This window comes from Aedes aegypti, chromosome 3, assembly GCF_002204515.2.
Source record: "Aedes aegypti strain LVP_AGWG chromosome 3, AaegL5.0 Primary Assembly, whole genome shotgun sequence".
NCBI lineage: Eukaryota > Metazoa > Arthropoda > Insecta > Diptera > Culicidae > Aedes > Aedes aegypti.
Window position 1 is genome coordinate 215,690,616 of NC_035109.1, and position 19,786 is coordinate 215,710,401.

Here is a 19,786-nt window from a genome sequence, read left to right on the forward strand (position 1 = left end):
CATACGTGAATTTTTTCCATCGCACTTTTCACGTAGCTCTTACGTAAATCATAGGTAGCCCAGAATGAACGCATGAACTTTGAAGCTTCGTCCATTTCACCGGCGCTACACGTAAGAGCTACGTGGATTTTACGCCTTTACGAAGCGATTCAATAGGATCTAGATGGTTTTGCATTAAATTTAACTGTAATGAAGACCAATCTTATTTCTAATAGGCTTTGGTGGAACACCAATTCCCAATTGGAAAATGTAAACAAACTCAAAAGATTGTGATATTTTTATTGTCAATCTGAGCATTTTGAATCATGTTTCCCCAATTTTGTGAGTTTGGTCTGTCTTGTTGTAGCCGTCACGTGCTATAATTGATAGAGGTTATAAATCAGGTATAAAATATGGAGTAATGCAGAGATTTTTCGGTATTCAAAGCATATTTACCTTGAAATCAATCTTACATAGAGTTTAAAGCAGCAGCAGCTTCTGAAGTTATTCAAAAATCAAGCGGGCGCCATCTTAGGATTTGAACTCAAAACCGAGTGTACAGATGTCAAAATGAACTTAGGCTCCTACGTGGATTTCACGTAAGTGCGATCGGTGACCCCAGTAAAAATTACTGAGTCACTATTTGGTGGTTATGAATGGTTTAGTGATCTTTATCTTAGTCAGGTGAAGTGGAGGTAAAATGAATTTGGAATGATCTACGTGATTTTTCACGTAGCATTGACGTTTGGATTTTTTTGAGTGTAGGGCAGATGTACCAATTATGGACACAATGGTTCCCTATTCCACCATACATGATAATGATTTCAAATATGTAGTCATTTTAAGCGTTCAAATTGTTTGATATATATAATATTTTGATGTTAAAACACTCAAAATGTGAAAGTTTTCGAGAATTCACGCATTGCTTAATATGGAACCACTATAGCCATAACTGGTACTTCCAAGAATCAACTTTTAAGGCACATTTCGATTATCGAGCATTCGTTTATAACTTTGCATGTGGCACATTTAGGGATGAATCGACCCAGGTAAACACGAGTAAATAATCGATACCAAGTAAAATTGTGGTCGATACATACACTCCCGTGCAAAAGTTTGGGTTCGCCCCCTCAAAAACATACAAAAGTGTTCTGTCCATATCTTTGTGATTACAAGTCCAATTGAAACTCTCTAAGCCGCATTCGAAAGGCAAAGTTATTCTTACTTCGTATGGATTTTTCCAAAAACATTTTTTTAATTTTGTATACTAAATTTATACTGAAAGTTGTAACATTTTTCAAAAAACACACTGAAAATCATATCTAGTTTCCTCAGCATTGGGTCGACCAAAATTTCAAATCAAAGTGTCATTAGAATCGTAATCTTATATTCTTTGAAGAGACCCCACGAAATTTCGGCGGAAAAATCTGGAAAGTATTCAAAATCATTGAAACAGTCAGTCAAGTCATCGTGCAAAAGTTTGAGTTCACCCCTCAGTATGATGCAAATCGTGCAAAAGTTTGGGTTCATCTGAGCCACACGCACATCATTTTTGTCAATATCTCTGCCATTTTTCAACCGATTTTAATAGTTTAAAGCTTTTTTGAGCGCAAATAATGGCGCGTACATGATTGGTTTGAGATTTCACAGATTTAAGTAAGTTCAGGTGAACCCAAACTTTTGCACGATACACCATACTGAGGGGTGAACCCAAACTTTTGCACGATGACTTGACTGACTGTTTCGTTGATTTTGAATACTTTTCAGATTTTTCCGCAAAAATTCCATGAGTGCTCTTCAAAGAATATAAGATTGCGATTCTAAAGACACCTTGTTTTAAAATTTTGGTCGATCCAATGCTGAGGAAATTAGTAATGTTTTTTGAAAAATGTTACAATTTTTTAGTACATATTTACTGCCCATAAAATCATAACTGTCCCATATAGATTTTCGAACCAACACCTTTTTTCATCGCAACACTCATGTTTTAACATGCACTTCACTAGGCATATGAAAATTTATACACTTTGTTTGAAAATGTTGTGGAAAAATATGAAGTTGGTGCAGTCCCATATTAAAAAATAAAAGCATAACAGTCTCTATATGAACTTCGAACCCCAATAGCAACTGCAACATTGGAATTATGTTCAACTTTATATTTTTTACTGATCAATATTAGCAAAATGAGTGTTCTGTGGGGTGGAGCTAAATGAATATTTCATTCAAAAATTCACTAGAAAATTAAAAACATGTGTATGAAAATGTAAACTTCAAACTTTGAGCGCTGTTTTCTCAATGCCTACTAATTCCATATGGGACAGTTATGCCTTTATGGGCAGTTTAGTATACAAAGTTCAAAGAATGTTTCTTGAAAAATACATACGAAGTAAGAATAACTCTTTGCCTTTCGAATGCGACTTAAAGAGTTTGAATTGGACGTGTAATCACAGAGATATGGACAGAACACTTTTGTATGTTTTTAGAGGGTGAACCCAAACTTATGCACGGGAGTGTACGTACGATTACGTACGTGCCTATAGATCACAAGATTTTTGGTTAGATTCCTGGTTATAGCGTTATGGCGGAATCTTTTTTTATGTTTTAAAATTTTGGTTTCTTAGGGCAAATTTAATGCCTTCAATCTGATTTCTAGTGGCGAGCTCCCATAAGACGTTTGCATGTATTTCGATAACCCAATTATACGAGTGTTCATCTACATTATGTCCGTAGGTAAGGGGTCATGCACAAATTACGTCACGCTCCAAGGGGGGGAGGAGGTCGACCCAAGCGTGACAAGCCTTACAAAATTTACCGAGGACTCATACAAAAAGTGTGACAAAGGGGGGGGGGGGGAGGTGGTCAAAGAAATTGAAATTTAGCGTGACATAATTTGTGTACCATCCCTAAAGAGTTGACCGGGAGCGAAAGGAGATAAAAATAGAGACATGAACATTTTTCATTGAACTACCGAAAATCTAGGCATTACATAGACTTTGCAATTGGATTAGATGGAAAAAAATATGTGAAATTAGCGAGAAGCTTATACGTTCTCTTTGTGGGAATTGAATACACGACTCTCAATTCGTTAGACAGACGCATTACTAGCTAAACCATAAGAGGAGCCATGAACGCATAAGGTATCCTGAATTCGATATCAACTAAATCACGTGGTGCTCTTTCGCAAAGCGCACTTCTATCGGACGAATTAGATGCCCGTGCACAAACACAACGGTTCTATTGTGCATCCAATGCCTAGCGAGAGCGCATTGTTTATTAGGTATGGGAAAAAACATACACATATTTGATTGTTGCAAAATTCGAAGAATATGTGAATATTTCTATGACATTGGGCAGCGGTATTCATATCGTGCTCCGCGGAGCACTTGGTGCTCCGCCAAGCTTTGACTGGTGCTCCGCGACAGTTTTGAAAATTGCTTAGAAATACATTAAATTTTGCTTTAAAATACACTTATAGTTATACCAAACCAAGCCATATCTAAAATTTTCAAGAACTTAAATTTAAAAAACAAAACAATCGATCGTGTTGTAAATTTGTTGGTTGCGCATTTAGATTTGTGCTCTTGAAATTTTAGATGTGGTTATATTCATTAGAGTGGTTCAGAAAATCGTTTTTGCTCCACACCGCTCATTCGATTCAAGATCAAATTCTGAGTGTCCTCCCAAATTTTGAGCTCATTCGGATGAAAATTGAGACTGCACAAGCCCTTCAAAGTTTATATGGGAATTACTGTGGGAAAAGCTTGAAAATCGTTCAATCGGTAATAGTGTTTGCCCATGTTCTCTTGGAGATTGGAGGTTCGTTGATAATGTAAGATACATTCATCAGCTACAACTTTGCCGAAGACCGTTTTCAAATCGGACGTCACAACATTTTCAACACTGCATTGTTAATTTTTTCCAGTGTTTGTATAAATTATGATTGTGATAAGCAGTAACTGAATAATTTCTTCAAAATTAATTCCTAAAAAACGAAATTCAATTTTTTTTTTTCATTTCTTAATTTGGATTTCCTAAATTGATTCAAGTACTATCACAGCTACACTTCTATGAAAAGTGTTTCTTCAGCACAAAGTAACCCAGACTGTTCACACATACCATCATAAGTCTGTTATATTATATTTCTTCCCTGCTTTACACATTTTCGTAATGTATACAAAACTATCCACGAAACAAACAGGGAAATCAACCCGCGAGCACAGTATCATTGTTAACGAGAATATAGGCCCGATGGTGAACATACTTTTGCTCCGCTTTCCTTTGCCATGAAGAGCTGCTGATGTTGGCGTAGCGCAACCCAAATGTAGGTGATTGAATATAATAATCCAATCGTGTGAGACTAGCCACAACGAACGGAGAATCATGAGAAAAGAGAATTTCTTTCGTTCTCGCTCCCTTGTGCTCTACTCAATTACGCTAGCTCATGCACGGAGGTTCAAAAAAAGGGTAACAAGACTTGTGTGTCCCATGTTCAACGAGAAAACTTAGATGCTTTTAGACTTAATCGAACCCACACATATATTTGCAAATTGCGTTGAAAGTATACTAAGATTGAACTTATCAGTTTAACCTCGTGTTAATCGTAAACATCATAAATTCTAATTACATCGTATTACACTGTACATTTAATAGTATACCTGGGTGCAGATACCAATAGCGGACCTTGAGACAGTGATTCCCAAAGCAGGCGAATCACCTTCATGGGACGATTTATTCATCCCCTTGCATTTAATTAAAAAAAAACGAAATTGGGGGGCGAAATTGGGAGATATTGAAAACAATGACGTTCTCCCGAAAACCTAATTAAGTGGAATATTTAATCAGGGTGACCAGCGAACCGGGAAATATCCGAGAATTTTACATCACCGGGAAAAAAGCGGGGAATATACCGTAATTTCAATTACTACCAGGAAAATTTGAATAAACCATAATGGACAAGAGTTACCTAAGCCTAAAACTGAAGAAATTGGGGAAAATAAAGTTTGATACTTGTGTAAGAATCTCAAATTTGTTTTTTTTTGGATCAAAATAAAATTTCAATAACGTAATAAAAGTATCGTAAGCAGAATTCAATTAAAAAACATTGGTCTTAAGATATGGACTGAATATGACTCCTATAAATCAGTCAGAAAAAAATGGATTTTAAAATACTATTATGGACTACAGTAAAATTGTTAATTTGATTGCTATAAACACCGCCTATGCAAAACCGTTATAATTAAGAATCCACGAAAAAGCGTAATAATAAGTTTTGCATTCCAAATTATCACCTGGAGAAATGTGAAAATTCATTCTGGTGAGTTTAGTAATAAGAGGTCTTCCTTAGCCGAGTGGTGTTTAATTAATTGTATGAAAAGTATTTCGCGTCAATTGTACGGTAATAATTTTTTGCTCAATAACCAAAAAATGTGTTCAGCCAAATAAAACATAGAATAACGAATACACAACATGGTTTCTATAAAGGTCGTTCTACTACAACAAACCTTCTGGAATTTGTAAATTACACTTTGAATGCAATGGATAGAGGTAACCACGTCGAATCACTTTACACCGATTTTAGTAAGGCATTTGACAGACTAGACATTCCTATGTTGATTTTCAAGCTCAATAAAATGGGAATTGCGATGAGACTCCTCAACTGGATTGAATCTTATTTAACAGATCGCCAACAAATAGTTAGATTTGAGGGAAAAATGTCTAAACCTGTTCACGTTACATCAGGAGTTCCCCAGGGTTCGCATTTAGGTCCATTGTTATTTATATTATTTGTTAACGATATTTCATATGTGCTTAAACATCTTAAAATTCTGATTTATGCCGACGATATGAAACTTTATATGGAAATCAATAGCAACAAAGATAGCGACATATATCTGAATGAAATAAGTATATTTGATAAATGGTGTAGCAAAAGCTTACTTCAATTAAACGTCAAAAAATGTAATTTAATCACATATAGCAGAAAACGGAATACACCACAGATTACTGTCTCTTTAGGAAATCAAATTGTTCAAAAGTGCGATAAGATTAGAGATTTAGGTGTCATATTAGATTCTAAACTTACCTTTACTGATCATTATAATACGATTATCCATAAAGCAACCAATATGTTGAGCTTTATTAAGCGTTTTAGCTACAATTTTCGGGATCCATATACGATTAAAACCTTGTACATTGCTTATGTAAGATCAGTTCTAGAATATTGTAGTATTGTGTGGTCTCCGCATATAAAAACACATGGTGATAGAATTGAATCAGTACAGAAGCAATTTCTTTTATATGCCTTACGCAAATTAGGCTGGACAACGTTTCCACTGCCATCATACGAGGCTCGATGCATGCTTATCGATATTCAAACTTTAAATGAGCGTCGCGAAATAGCCATGATTTCATTTGTCAATGATATTGTATCGCAGCGTATTGATTCCACCCATCTTTTATCATGTTTGAATTTCTACACGCCCGCTAGACAGTTAAGAAATCGGAATTTGTTTGCATCAAATAATCATCGAACTAACTATGCAAAATTAGGCCCAATGAATCGAATGATGTCGCTTTATAATCAGCATTGCACAGAAATTGATCTGACCATGTCGCGAACAAAGCTAAGACAATATTTTAATTCCTTAAGATATAATACAACATAGAATTAAGTAAACGTGTAGTCTACTATTGATTGACGAAAAATAAATAAATAAATAGATTCAAAGCAAAACCGATCCCTCCAGGGTCATCGGATTAAAAAATGAAACAAAAAACGCGTATAACACGGCTAATTTAAATTGTCTGTGAAAAATATGTCGGATTTAGAACTTTTTTGAATTGTGAACATCTGACACAAGACTCGCGAAGACGGTCTTCTTTTTCTGTGATTGCTGAGTTTTTTTTCTTATTCCACTTTGTGATTATAACAATCATGCGCAAGCCGTCCAAACCCTTACATGAACCTCCCAGCAAAAAAATATAGCGTTTGCATCACACCGAATCATAAATAGCCTTTTGAGTGAAATTTCATGTCAGCAAACGTACCAGACATTAGAAATCTCGATTACTTTTTCAAATCGACGTAAGTAACTTTCATACAGTTTTGAGAAAACTAATTGAGAAGAATCACAACCTGTCTTCTAAAACTGTTTTAAAATGAATCACTTTTTTAACATTTTTTCGCCGTGTACATCGCTTAAATTTTGCATACAATCAGATCGCGTTCAAAAACTAGGTAGTTTCTAAAAATTCCAACAAAAATAATTATAACAAAATGATAAGCCGTTTCATACTTACTTTCGACGTTTTTCTACCAGTGTAAAATCGGCTCAAGTAGTGTTTTGTTTTGATTCGTGGTTAAGTCACTTTGTCTCTCTATACAACGGGGCGGCGAAAGTAGTGGTTAGGTTGCGAAAGTTAAAAATCTTACTTTCGTCGTTTTGTAAATCCGGAAATTAAACGTCCTAAAAGTGAAAAATCTAGTTGGGTAGGAGCAGAACATGTGGAATTTCGTCTGCGAAACACGTAGGATCAATAAAGTAAGTTTATTCACTTTTTTTGACTTGAGACTATTTGAATAAGTTTTCGAGAAATAACTAATATTGTATTTAGATTTATCAGCTTCTTTGGAAAAAACTGCTCCGCTGACTGAGGTTTCTAATAACAGTTGATTTTGAATACAATACTTTTCACTTTTGCAGCCATAAAAACGGCGAGCTGCATTTGACCCTCCAACCCCCCATCCTGCACCCGATCCCTCCAAGAAAAAACAAAAACGTAAAACAAAACAAAAAAAAAGTAAGAGGTTGTTTCCCAGATACAACCGCCAAGTTGACGTTGGATAACGTTAGCTTCTTCTATTTCCTGGCTTGCGACCGTCACGAACTTATGAAAGATTTCTACTAATATGAATCCGATCAATGTTCATACTATTTGTTGCATGTCAATTCTGACCTATTATGGACATTGTGAGTTATTATTTGGTTGGTTCGGTTAACACTTCAACACTGACAGAATCGGTCGATGGAAGAAGCGGTAACTTGTGCTCCCCAAACAAATATTCCGGTCGAACATTAGATCCACGCATGATCCACTAATATTGGTTGCTTTATGGATTCCGAAGCCAGTTTGAGGTTGAGGTACTGCTCCATGAAGCCCGTGAGCTCCATGTTTTCCTCTTTGCTCAAATCGATGTTAAATTTGCCAGTCACGATGATTGGCATGATCTCCTTTTGATACTCGAATACACGGTGTGCCAGAAACCGTTATTAACAGAAAAAAATGTCCATGAATTCGGCACCTACCATTCGAAAGATATAGTATTCAAGCATCTTCTCCGTGAATTTGAAAATATTCTAACGAGGGAATCGAAAGTTATAGTGATTTGAAAGTTTTGAGCTATTTTGGAAGGGAAATTCACATGTTTATAAATATTTCCCAACGGTGCATCATTATTATCTTGTAAACCAGCCAAATTATCATCAGCTTTGCATTAAGCATTCAAAACATGTGATATCGAAGCAGCTTTTCTGTAAATTTGAAATCATTTCGTCAAGGAAATCTGAAGTTACAGTGATTTGTATTTTCTGATTATTTATGTGAAGTTTAAATTAGGGCTGATTTATATGCCTTTGTTATGAAAGTGTCCGTAAGTTGCAAAATAAAATGTCTATAGGACTGACCATCGGCATTCAAAAAATATAGTAGTCAATTATCTTCGAAGTTAGTTTGAGATTATTTTATCAAAAAACAACATAACTAGAGTACTTTGAAGTTTTGGAGTCATTAATATTTTTTTTCAATCGTCCAAAATAGTGTTCGCAACACGCATTTAATAATTTCGACACATATTATCTTAACAGATATGCATTCAACTTATATCTTACAGTGAAGAAATGCAGTGTTTCGTTAAATCATAAGCAAATGGGTTCGTTTTTGTAAATTTTGTTTCATTTCTGCGCGTTTTGCGGGGCAGTGTTTCGTTGTGGCCCAAATAAGCATATTGGCGAACCTGAACAATTTGAAAGTGGCACCATGTTGCTCAGTCGAGGTTGGATTATCAACTAGTGAGATCATTTTATGCTAGTGTATTAAATAAGTTAAATATGATGGTTCACATCTTGTTCATGACAGCGGAGGGGATACGTTTATATATGTGTTTGTTCAATGAATAGTTAGTAGGAGTTTATTGTAGAAATTACCTTTGTTTCTTGTTTTGCCAATTATGTAAAAGCAACAAGCCTTATATTTTGTTAAGTTCCTAGAATTATTGGATACTATAAGCGTCGACTTTTCCTTTAGATACTGATAGATTACTTTTTGGATTGATGCTACATGATTTGCATCATGCGAAATCTTTGAATAGTTCGTCATCGAAGGTATCGCTTATACATTGATTCAGTCATGTTTTGTGCATATAAAAGGATTACTATTTATGTTATTTTATTCATTATATTGATGACTTCATTATGTTTTAAGAGAGGTATAACAGGATATAACCAGTGAAAATGATGTGATGATCCCTAGGACTATTGTAATTAAGCGTTTTGTTTACCATGACGTATCTGTAATATAACCACTTCCAGTTTTCCAAACTCCCATTTACTTCTCGTGGAAGTGCAGAGGATTCCAACGGCTTCCTCAAAGATAGTATCACGTAAATACTTATTCCATAACCCCAATTGACATGTATTCGGACGCAGCAGGACGCGGTATTGCTTAGTACAAGGAATGAGAATTCCATTACTTACACACTGCGAGTGCTGCGACTAATCCTAAGTAACATCCGTTGGTTCCTTGTGCATGTATAGTTGCTCTTGTAATAACGGAGAAGCAACAATAAATGGTCAATCACGCTATGAAATCACATTGATCAACAAATTGATAAGATTTTGTTGCAATTACTAGTGGTAAAAACATTGAACGTGGTAATTCAATACTCAAAATTTACTTTATTATAGGTCCAAAACTTCAAAGTACTTTAGTAGTGTTGTCTCTAGATAAAGTATTCTCAGACTAGCTGCGAAGAGGCTTGAATAATCATCTTTTGAATGCCGAGTGTCAGTCATGTAGACAGTTTTATTTGTAAATTCTGTGCACTAATATAAAAAAGCCATAAAAAAGCTTTAATTTAGACTTCATAGAAATAATGGTAAATATACAAATCACTGTAACTTCAGATTTTCTCGACGTTATGATTTCAAATTTACAGGGAAGATGCTTGGATATCACATTTTTTGAATGCTTAATGCAAAGTTGATGGTTACTTGGCTTGTTTACAAGTTAATAATGATGCACCGTTGAGGAATATTTATAAGCATATGAATATCCCATGCAAAATAGCTTAAAACCTTCAAATCACTATAACTTTCGATTCCCTCGTTAGAATATTTTCAAATTCACGGAGAAGATGCTTGAATACTATATCTTTCGAATGGTAGGTGCCGAATTCATGGACATTTTTTTCTGTTAATAACGGTTTCTGGCACACCGTGGAAGAAATTCCGCACCATTAAGAACTTCTTCGGCTTCGTTGTGGTATCCGGGGAAATGTAGAGGCAAATCAGCGATTCTAGAGCTCGGCCGTGATGATCCTGCAGGAAGCGAGTGGCCTAACTGATCGGTTTGTTTGAGGATACCAACCTGTGCGCGATCCACGCCAAGCGTGTCAGCATCATGCCGAAGGAAATTCAGCTGACTCATCGTATCCGTGGAGAACGCTCTTAAATTGAAGTTTAGCACAATTTCGAACATAACAGCCCTCTTTAGGGCCACAACAATACATTCGACGTAAAAGAGTTACAACCAGAGACATTTCATCTATTACTATTAATTGATTAATTAATTAATTTATTTATCAATTATAATTTTGGTTGATTAGTTTTTAACGGAGAGAAATGGCAAGCACTGGTTCTAGGTTCCCCTTACTAGGGTCGGGCGGCGGTAGCATTTTTGCAGTCTTCTCTGTGTGCGAATTTCGATTCGATCGACAATTTCTTACCAAATCAAATAATCAACAAGGGTGTTGCTGAATAGTTTTAGCTCTTTGTTTGACAAGTTGATACTCTGATCGCTCTAGCATGCATTTATAAATAGATAGCGATGACAACAACGGCATTATTCAAAGTAAGTAAAGTTTGTAAGGATGCTTAAAATATATCCCCGAGCCCAATTCCATCTTCTTAACTCGTACCAATTAGTTCATACAGTTGAAATAATTAAATTTATGTTGGATTTCAGGGATTTCCTTAAAAAATTGCCTACATTTAGGCGTTTTCAAAAATGAAATTAACTATTCATTATTTCTTTAAAAACTGCATTGTTAAGAATTTCGCAAGCATATTCGGATTCAGGGAGCTCATATTTATTATGTAGAGTCGTTTTAAAAAATAACAATAATCGCATTGACAAGTGACATTATTTAGGGATGATTATTAGCGCTAAAAACACATTTGTTAGAAAATTTTGGCACATGAGCCAGGAGGCTGACCGTCGTACTTGTTTTCCTGCATTCAGTTGTTTGGCATTTCCAACATTATTGCAACAGACAAGAAAAATTATGAAAAATGATCAATTTCGAATTACGGTACATGTAATCTTCAAAACGTCAAAACCTTATAAAAGCAAGAAAAATGTGCTTTTCTATTGAAAATAAGACATGCCTCAATATTTACCAATTTTTCAATAGTTTAGTCATGGAAATCAATAATTTTCATTTTTCGAGTAGATTCGTAGAAAGATTTCCAATCGATTGGAGCAAGAATCTTGAAAATCTATGCGGGCTTTAGTAAGTTATTAAGAGTTAAAATCTAACCACTTTTCGTGACGCGAGCGATTTTTCGTTTTTCGAAATTGTACCCCAGTATGTTGCCGTAAGACGTTATCCAACGTCAAAACGTGTAAAAAACGACCAATATTAGTGGTCCGTAAAAAAAAAGAAATCGACGGTACGGTACTTTAGAATAGTTGAAAAAAGGAGAACGCGTTTGAACTAAACACCAGATTACGACCCGTAAGTGGAAAAACGCACCGATCGTTTTGGATGAAATCGAATGAATCCCAAGCTACATCCTGATGAAGCTGCAAAGACAATCACTTTCCGTATGATTGCTGATTTCGCTTACTTCAGCATTGTTGTGAATCTTATGTGCTGTTACTGGCTCTCTGAAAAGAAAAGTAAAATGTCGCTTTCCCGTTATGTTGAAATTTTCTAAAGTTGCAGCATGAAAAAAGTTCAAACATTCAAAAATTAAAAAAAAACAGCAGCGTTTATAAGGATATAAACCCCTAAAGCCAAATCCTGGTTGCGCTACTGGTCATATAAAAATATAATTGAGAGGAAAAAACAATACTATTAAAATGTGAAATGCATGAAATTTACAATGACATCTCTTTCAAATATCTTAGTTGGCATTTCAAATTCAGAACAATTTACCTGAAGATTGCACAGTGTCATACATCCAATAGAAACTCAGAATCTCCTCTTTCATGCCATTAGTGTTAAAACAAAAATGTTCTATCAGAAGTTGAGTACATTGTGAACGTTCTTCTGAACAAATACCATTTTTTGTAGGAAAATTACCCCGATATATTTTTCCTTCTACTACCAAAGGGAAAGGACAGCATTTCATTTAGTTTAGGGGCGATCCATTAATTACGTAAGACATTTTTCGGGATTTTTCAACCCCCCTCCCCCCATGATAAGATTTTTTGTATGAAAATCCAAAATAAATTGTATGGCGCGTAAGATATCTCATTATTATCAGATTATTGTGTGAAAAAAAAAACAAAATTATGCAAATTAATTTCCAGTATGGTAAGCTAAAAACGAAGAGGTGAGACAAAATCTGAAAAACCGTAAAAAATGTTTAGGCTTAAACCAACGAAATCATTTAAAAATTTAGTAAATATGTGTTTCTGGACTATATTTAAACGTTTGGTACTAAAATTGGGACTGGGCTTAAGGACCCTATTGTATGTCCCTCTGTAAAGACATGTTCTGCCTTTGATTTGAAATAGTGAATCGTCGTCCCCTTAGCTGTGTTGTTTTATTCATCAAAATGGTTTTGATGAGCAAATTTGACGGAAAACGCCGACAATTTTTGTTGCACAGGATTAATCGAATGTAGCGCGGTTGTTGCACCATGATTCATTTCTCGAAATAGTGCACGAAAAAAAAAATACAATTCATTGTGATTGAACACTAAGAAAAAAAGTCATCAATTAACTAAATATTTTAATGATTGTTTTATATTATTCTTACATTTATTCTGGGATTCTTTTGGAAGTTCATCTAAGATTATAAATTGAATCGCTTCAGGATTCTTCAAGAAATTCCACGGCTCTCTGGGATTCCTCTGAAAAATCCTCCTGAGATTCTTCGGAAAATCTCACTGAGATTCTTCCTGGAACCCCTCATCAATTATTCCGTAAATTTCTCTGGAATTATCCCAAAAATCTCTGAAGTCTTCTGGTAATCCTCATAGAAATAAATGAAATCCTTCTGAAATTATCGGGAAATCTCTCTATAGTTCTTTCATCAACCTATCTCGAGTTGTTCCGTCCAAAAATCCTTTTTCGATTATTCCAGAAATGTTTCTAGAATTCTTCTTGCAATTGCTTTATGATACTACAGAAAATCTTTCAGATAACCTTCCGAAAATCCCTATGCGATTCTTCAGAAAAACTTTTCTGAGATTCTTCCAGAAATCTCTCAGAAATTCCTTTTAGTTTTTTTTCGGAAATCCTTCTGAAACTATTTAAGTTGTCTTTCTGATCGCTGTGATTCTTCGTTTGGATCATATTGAAAATTCCTCTTTGATTGTTATGGAAATGCTTCCAGTTTTTTTCTTCGTGAAATTTCTCTGGAATTCTGCCGAAAATGTTTCTATGGTTGCTTTCCTGAGGGACGGAATTGTTTAAGAAGATCTGGGATTCTTTTGAATATCTTTTGGAGATTTTTCAAGAAATCTTTCGGGGTTTCTTACAATTCTATCTCAGGATTCTTCCGGAAATTCATAAGAAATTATTAAATTAAACCTCTGAAATGTTTCCATAAAAACAGATCATTCCGTTCAAATTTTTGGGATTTTTCCGAAAAAACCTATGGAATACTTCCGGAAATCATATTGAAATTCTTCCAGATAACTATTGGGTTTTTTTTGACAACCTTTTTTATAGAAATTGTACTATGGAGATATTTTTCAGGAATATTCTTAGAAATTCTTCCGAAAACTCCTCAAACATTGTTTGGAAATCCTCGTGGCGCTTTCCTAGAAATCTCGCGAAACGTTACTAAAGGACCTATTACAAATGAGATTCTCTCCTGTCTCGCTCTCTTTCGATTATAACAGTGAAAAAGTAAAGCTTTTGGGAAGTTTTTCACTACAGATCGAAAGGAAATTTCCTTGACTAGCGTTTCATACAAAAAACGCAACAGAAGAGGTTAATGTGACTCAGTAATTAATCAAAGAGAAAGTAAACAAAGAGAGCCTCTCATTTGTACATAGGTCCTTTAGTAATGTTTCGCGAGAAATCCTTCCTCAATTCTATCGGAAATCCTGTTAAAGTTTTTCCAGAAATCTTTCTGGGAAAATTTCGAATATTCGTTTGGAATTGTTCTGATACAATCTCCCTATGATTCTTCTTGTTTTTTTTTTTCTTTATTTGTTAGTTAATCTTCAGAAAATCACTCTTGATTTCAAATAAAAAAAAATCCCTTAAGAATACTTACGGACAGCCCTCTGGGACTCTTAAAAAATGCCACTAAGATGCTCACGAAAATCTTTCTAACTAGCTTACCTGATTTGGCTAGCCACGTTCCAACGAAATTTTAAAGTGAATAGCTACGTATAATCTTTCAAATCGCTTGATACTGATGACCACAAAATCGCCTAAATTTATACTCTGGCCATACTCCATCGAGCACGTGGCCTCAATACTGTTGTAGTGTTCTGATATGAAATAATTATGACCTTATATGCTGTTGTAGTTTTCTTTCTGTTGTGAAATATTTCAAAAGTTCCAGAATATTCTATGAATTAGAGAGTAGAATCTTACCAAAAATTCTAGCATATACTCCCGAAAAGCTGATGTAATTGTCATTTTTCAAAATCTCAGTTGTGGTGAAAAGACCATCGACTCAGGGAAATATCGAGTCATGGAACAGGAATGTTTTGGAAAGCTGTTTTAAGGGATCATAACAGTAAGCATAAAATTTTGTTTTAAGTAGGGAAACTGTACCAGTTATGGCCATAGTGGTTCCCTATTTGGCCATATGTGTAATTTTGATAACTTTCACATTTAAAATCTTTTTGAATGTTTTAACATTAAGATCTATCTTAAATCTAACTATTGCAACACACAAAATTTTTCAAAATTTGAAGACATGAAAGTAATCACGTATGGCGAAATAGGGAACCACTATGTCCATAACTGGTACACCTACCCTATGCATCCATGAGTCGATATCGAGTCATGGAACATCGACTCATGGAGGTTTCACTATAAATTAACAAATCTCGAATATTTGGCGCACATTTATCTCATTCATGTTTATCTTGCTTTCACATATGTCGAACTCGTTTTTGAACCTGAGTTGGAACTGAAGAGACCCGTTTCACATGTTTCAACTGCAACCCGATTCAAGTTCGACCGAATCATAATTTGCTTAAAATTGATCCCTAACCAGACGACAATAGTGAAATGTTCGAGAATATTCTACGAATTGGAATGAACGATGTTCCAGAAAGCTCCAGAATATTCTGTCAAAGAGCTATTGTAGTGCACCACAATTTGCAATTGTAATGTTCTAATATTAAAAGTGACCGTTGTAGTGCTCTTGAATTGCAATTGTAGTGCTCAACGAAACTTTTCGATGAAACATTTCAAAGCGTTACTGACAGACAGACAACTCTGGGATTTTATATATATGATACTAACATAAGCATAAGCATTGATGACCGTACAATTCATAGTTGCTACTCTGTGATTGACAGGAATAACCAAAATTGTACAGGGAATCAACAGAAGTAGCTTAGGAGTAGCATACCATCTTAAATGTACAATTTCGAGGACTCCAAACTTAGTAATGTCAATAACGGCACCGGCCATGTCCTTACGGTCATCGGGGAAGGGTAGGAATGATAGTGTGACGTCCATTGCTACTAGAGACCGAGATTGCCTCTGCTGCATCTTCATGGTTTTCGCAGGAAGGAGTTTTGAAAGTGATCAAAAGCCACATGCTCAGGATTCACCTTGGTAAGCGATGCGCTTCATGTAGCTTCGATTTGAATAAGTTATCTTCAATGTGCGTCGACAATTCTAATGACGACTGTTCATAGGTTATTTTTAGTAATTGCGATAAATAAATAAAATAATTTGTACAAGTAGCTCATTTCGTCTAACAGAAATAAAGGCTTATGTCGACACTTACAGTGACGAACCATCCATAGTTTGTTTAACAATTGAATAAATAAAACATTGCCATGATACAAATTTGTATTTGCACAAGCATGAAACGAACTCAAAAGTTGGTAATCCATCCTCAACTGAAGTAACAATTTCGGCATCAACACGCAAAAACTGGGAACCAAAAATAACACATTTCACTCAGGCGACGCATAAACCGAATCCGCTTGCTTGGACTTCACGAATTCAACTCCTTACGAAAATCTTTCTAATACTCTCATAAAAGTTACTCTGAAATAGTTCCGGAAATTCAGTTTGAAATTCTTCCGTAAATCTTTCTGGAGTTCTTCCGGACATCGCTCTGGAATTATTCCGGAAATTGTTAGGAATTCTTCCCGATGTATTAGTGAATTTTTCAAAAACCCTGGGAATTTAAAAGGATTCTTCCAAAATAACTTCTGGGATTATTTTGGATATCACTATGAAATACATTCAAAAATCCATTTATTATTCTTCCGTAAATTCTCATGGGACTCTTTCCGATTTTTACGGAAATCCTTAAATAATTCTTTCAAAAATACCTTCAAAAATTTATTCAGAAATATTTTTGTAATTCTTGTCGGCGTGAGAATTTTTCGCGCCACGCATAATATCACTGAGAATAGAAAAAAAAAAACATAGTAATGAAGTTTACTTCATATCGTATCACTTCTTCAATAAATTTTCAATGAATTTGGACTTTAAACAAATGGTTTAACATAGTTATAGTATAATTATATTATTCTCTTCGTTACCCACACGTTTATGGTTATGGTTTTATTATTATACTGGATAAAAAAAAATTGGCATAAATTTTATGTGAGGTGGTTTTTGCTTAAAATCAATTCCAAACGCAAGATAATCAAATTTTACATGTACAGAATAGTTGAGCTGAACAAATTTTGCTGAAATATCGGACTGCAGAATAAAAATAAGAATATTTCATTACAAACGCGGATGTGTTTGTGTGCAAATTTTTGGCAATCCAGTACCTGTGTATAGAGGTCCCCAAGTAAACTGCCACGAACACCAACGCACAATCAATCTTACACAAGTCGATTTCCTCAGAATGAAAACGTATCGATGTTTGTTTGACGTTATTGAGCTTTCGGTCAACAGCAGGCCAACAAGGAAGTGGTTGTTTTGCAGCAATTCTGTTTATATTTGGATTCTCACAGCAAACAAAAGCAATGTTGTGACAGTTCTCACAGCAAACAAAGAAAATTTTGTCAACTACGTCCTTAAGAATTAAGTATACCGCCGAGACGGACGAACGGTCGGCGGAATTTTTTCTGAAGATGACCGAAATAAATTAGGTTGAAACGTAAAATTTCTATATCAGAAATCATTACCCGTCACCGAAAAATACCAATGAAGTGGAAACGACTAACATAATTTCGTGACGGTCGTTAAATTTTAGATTTTTAATTGACATCCAGTAAATATTTTGCCGTAAGACGTAGTTAACGTCAAAAAGCGAATGTGCAAAATAAAAATGCGGTTTTCTCCGTTAAAATCAACAAATCTAAAAAAAAACACACAGCTGTTTATTTAGCAAATAAGGAGGCTGTTATTCTTTTGAATTAAAATATTTTTCAGTTTTGACATTTTTATTTGGGCCCTAATGTACGATTCGTGCTGTAAAAAGCATCATGATGCAATGTCATATATAACTAAAAACCTCACATCGATCATGATGCATCATCTATATCAATATGTGTTGATCTATCACTTTCGTTTGGATACACTGTGAGGACTTCGTTTCACTATACACTACTCACACAACATGATTCCTTCTCAAAGCCATTTGCGCCAATTCTGGACTCCCGAAGTTGCTGATGTATTCTTCAGTTTTGTGTGAGATAAACAAGGAAAAACATGTTTGCTTTCTTCACGCACGTGAAAACAGTACCCGGCGAGGTTTTCCGAATAAGTGCGAGCGTTTTGTAGAATCTCTTTTAACTTCGTAGTCGCGAATTATTAACTACCTAAAAATCTAGTTCACCCACAACAGCATCCGGCAACACTTCCTCTCTTGCTCTTTTATATACCACCCAAAATGTAAAAAAATCGCTCTCGAAACGCATACAGTTGCAATCACTTATATACCACCTCCTTTTCGACACGAACACTATCAGACAAAGAAGCAGCTAGAAACTAACCAAAGCCTTGATGGACGCAATAGTTTGATTTTGGCAATACCATCTTCCATTTCTTCACCAATTCATTGAAAATAAGCTAATAAAGTGAAAATTACTTACCATTTCATATTCGCCTTAAATACAAAACGAAAAACAGTCACAATCACTTCACTACGAAAAAAATCGTTTTCACTGACAAGAACCCAGCACTCAGCAAGACGTTCGAAGTTGAACTGATCGCTCTTTGCTCTTCTATTTTTCGCTCTGGTCTGGCGCTGGCCTCCGCGGGTGCTGCTTTTCCTCGTCGCCTCTCTCACGAAAAGGAAATGAGCAACAACAATCGCAAACAACGCAAAAACTAAACTAAAAAGTAAATAAAAAAGCCGGCGGGTAATTTGACAACGTATTCATCGATTCCATCGGGCGGGTCGAACGAATGGCTGCGTGCTTTTCTATCGATTTTGTCAGAAGTGCTCGCTTGATGACACTGCCTACATTCAGGGTGTTTCGATTACTGTTCTGGTTCGTTTGACGTTCCACGAAGAGTATTGTAAGTTTGGGTCCATCAAAATCCAGCAATAAAGCTGATTTATATTTATAAAACTACAGTGAATAGCTGGTCACTAATTTAGTGTTAAATTTTGATATGAGCCGTGAAAAGAAGGTGTAAAGCTCATCAATATGGTTATTTCGTAAAATTGGGCAGCAAAATCTCGATCCTTGGGTAAATAGTAAACAATGCATAATTGTAAAAAATGTATAATATATGTAACACACTTTAAAATATTATTGGTTGAAGCTGTTTTGATAATCACGAAATCTTTACTTATTTTGTATGTTTGTCATTGCGATATTTATTTTCCGGCTTTTTTATTAGTTTATTACAGTACACTCAGAATAAAATTGTTACACATTATCATGTTCATAAATATTAAATATAACATTGAATTTTAGTTAATGAATGCGTATTTGCGTTATTACAGAGCAACGTTAGCTTTCAATTGTGCTTGGTAGCGTGTGACATATTTTTTTATCTTAAATGGGTTATTTTTTGACAAATTCTTGTTTTTTATTAAATAACACGACAGTGTGTCTTTGCTGCTACTGTGGCAAAATTTCCCGCTCAAACAACAGCTCTATCAAAACCAGTCGCTATCGACAATCGAAATTCAAATATAAAACACGTTAATTCACAAGTTATAGAACGCTTTGGTGTA

General features: G+C 35.1%; 1 protein-coding gene across 1 annotated transcript in view; it reads right to left on the reverse strand.

Moving 5' to 3' along the window:
* Nucleotides 1-18,919, reverse strand: part of LOC5570041 — an 85,391-nt gene extending 66,472 nt beyond the window's left edge. The window contains exon 1 of the mRNA XM_021854970.1: nucleotides 18,690-18,919. The gene's annotated coding sequence lies outside the window, so the exon portion shown is untranslated. The remainder of the gene's footprint in view (nucleotides 1-18,689) is intronic.
* Nucleotides 18,920-19,786: the final 867 nt, after the last annotated feature.